Raw genomic sequence first — 3323 nt, forward strand, 5'->3', positions numbered from 1 at the left:
TTGAGAATGAGGACAATATTTTACACAAGTGCCTGAACCGATCTGATATTTTGATTGGAGGTTTACCTGAGGGGTTGGAAGACTTGGAAGCACCAGTTATTGCAATAGGCTCTTTCTTTAAGGTGGAAATTACTAGCCTCGACATCAACCAAGTCTGCTATATTAACAGAAAAAAGCAAGTACTAGTTAAGTTTAATAAGGTATCGAAAAGAGATTGTCTAATGAGGGAGTACTTCAAAACTCGTAACCTTAAAGTTTCTGATGTATTGGATGTTGCTTGCAGTGACTTAAGCAATCGTGTGTATCTCAATGATCATTTTACTCCAGCGGCTGCTCATTTGAATGCCATTTGTAAGAAACTTCGTCAGCGAAAGGTTATAACGAAGTTTAAAGTTCTCAATACTGACAAACTTAGGGCTTGGCTTATGTTCACTGATGGCAAGTGTGTTACCTATGATGCTGTTCAATGTGAGGCCTTGCTTGCTGATGAAAGCATAATTAAATTTTTGCATGTTCACGTATTTTATTTTATATGTTTTGTTTGTTTTGAATATTATTTTTTCACTAGATCTCAGTGTAATGGTCTCATTTTGTATTTTTTTTTTTTGATCAGCTGTATTAAAAAAGTTGTGATTTTAATGAATCTTGAATTGTTAAAGCATATTAATGAATTATTTACATATATATGGTTCCCCACTATAACTGCCTTTTTGATTTATGATGTCTTCTAATATAAATATGGGACCAGTGATTAGCAACAATAGATATATAAACTCGGTTTTAGAATCATGCAGTGATTCGTAGCAATGCAAGGGGAGGTGGAGTTGGAATATATATTTCGAATGAAATATCACATCGAATTGTGTTTAAATGCAGGTGTATGTGAGTCGCTATTTGTTGAATTGCTTTCTGGGGATATGAAAATATTATTCGGTGTAGTGTATCTACCCCCTCCTGGTGACTTTGCTGCATTTGAGGAACGTCACTCTGAGTTGTTTTCTAGGTACTTTAAAATAGTTGCTGTTGGTGTAATTGTAATTTTAATTGTAATTTATTTGATTTGCAGAAGTCGTCGGCAGTTCGTTCAGTGTGTTTCAGATTGAATTTGTCCGTTTTGCACAATTCTAAACCAACCCACTACGATGTTTCTCATGGTTCGTCTTCTTTGATAGATTTTATGTTAGTCAGTGATTGTTCTATGGTCCATTGTTCTGATCAGGTAATTTGCCCTGCAATCTCGGATCACTTGCTTCGCTTGATATGAGTGTAAGAACATCTTGCCATTATGTTGAATATCATGACTACCGAAATATAGACTGGGAAAAATTTTTTCATATTTATCTGCGTTTGATTTAAATGAGTTGTATGTCGTTGATGTTGATGTTAAGTGTTCAGTTATATTTATATATATATATTATATATTCTCGATTTATTTCAGTTTGTACCTGTAGTTCGGCGGAAAATTCGTTGTGATGATGATTGGATCAATGCTAATCACATTACTTTTGCTCGGTCTCTTTGGGATTTTGCGTTTAGAACCTACCAGCGAGATAGAACCGCGGATAATTGGAAAACTTTTTGCAAATATCGGAACAAGGCGAAATCTGTTATTCGACGTGAGAGAAGAAGATATTATTCCAAAAAATTCAATACTATGGGCTCAACTGCTCTTTGGAGGTTTCTGAGAGGATCTGGACTTATGGGTGATGATGACATTGCTTGTGACCTTGATGTTGATGTTGTGAATATGTCGTTTGCTTGTACTAATTCGCTTTCTAATTATTTTGATTTTAATGCTATAGATGAACCTGAAAATAGTTTTTCTTTTAACTGTGTCTTTGTCAATGATATTTTTATGATCCTAAATCGAAAGAAAGAATTACAATACAACAGGTTTGATGCTATACATGACGGATATTATTAGGAATAATGCAAATGTAAACATTAACAGTGTAGTTGTGTCATTGGATCTTACGAAAGCATTTAACTCTATTTCTCATGTATATTTGGTACATAAACTTAATTCTGAGTTTAATTTTTCTGCAACCGCTTGTAGGCTTGTTGAGTCTTATTTGCATGATAGAAGCCAATTTGTTGTTCTTAATGGCAAATCGTCAAATGTGCTGTCTCTTACATGTGGTGTACCACAGGGTTCTGTCTTAGGTCCTTTGCTGTTTGTGCTATATGTGAATAGTCTCAAGGAATGCTTTTCGGACTTGAACTGCAAATTGCTCTTGTTTGCTGATGATGTCTTCCTTGTCTTTAGTAATGTTTATGACTCGCAGATATTATTCGAGACGGAAATTAATGATTGCCTAGCTCGTTTTGAACAGTGGTGTTTTGATAACATGCTGGTAACCAATCCTGTAAAAACTAGAGCCATATGCTTTGGCAATTTCTCATCTCAGCTTAATATTTTTCTTAATAGAGATAGAGTTGCTATTGTAAATTGTCATAAAATATTAGGTTTATTTGTTGATGATAAACTTTTATTTGACACACATGTTGACTTTGTTCAAAGGAAAGTGTATAGTATTATCCGCAGGTTATATTCTACGAATCTTTCTCTTCCGATCTGGGTCAAAAGGAAAATTGCTTATGCTCTACTGATGCCTCATATTAATTATGGTTTGGAGGTTATGTCTGGCACAATAGAACGTGTGTCCTTGAAGTTAAAACGTGTGGTTAATTCCATTACCCGCTTTGTCTTTGGAGTTAGACTTGGGCAGCATATATCTGACTATGTGGATATTTTCTTGGGAATTAACTTTGAACGGTTTGTTAATTGTAGGGTGTTATGCTCTTTTTATAAAATTGTGAAAACAGGTGTACCTGCTTTATTAAAGAATATGTTCAGATTTGCTATGTCCTCCAGAAATACTAAGATATTTATACCTAGAATATACAATTCTACTTTTGAGAGATCTTTTGTAATACGAGTTGCCCGTTGATGGAATTATTTGCCTCCTGAACTGAGAATATTTTCACCGTCTAATAATGCTTTCCGCTTAAAACTTATAGGCCACCTTCGTAATTCTGATCTTCATATTATCTAATGTATATTATTAGTTTGTTAAAAACAGTACATGTTTTTAGTACTTTTACTTTTGAGATATGTATGTACACTTATTTAAGGCTTGTTGCTTTGTTGCTATCACGTCCTTTATTTATTATTAATATTAATCCCTTTTTTTAATTTTTGACTTAGTTATAATTAGTTTTAAGTTATTATTTTCTACTTGGAGCATAATTACGTTATTAATACTATTCATTGGCCTTGGAGGCTTTAGTATTATGGTATGAAATGAATAAATAAATAAATA

Source organism: Musca domestica, unplaced genomic scaffold (assembly GCF_030504385.1).
Source record: "Musca domestica strain aabys unplaced genomic scaffold, Musca_domestica.polishedcontigs.V.1.1 22, whole genome shotgun sequence".
NCBI classification, from domain to species: Eukaryota; Metazoa; Arthropoda; class Insecta; order Diptera; family Muscidae; genus Musca; species Musca domestica.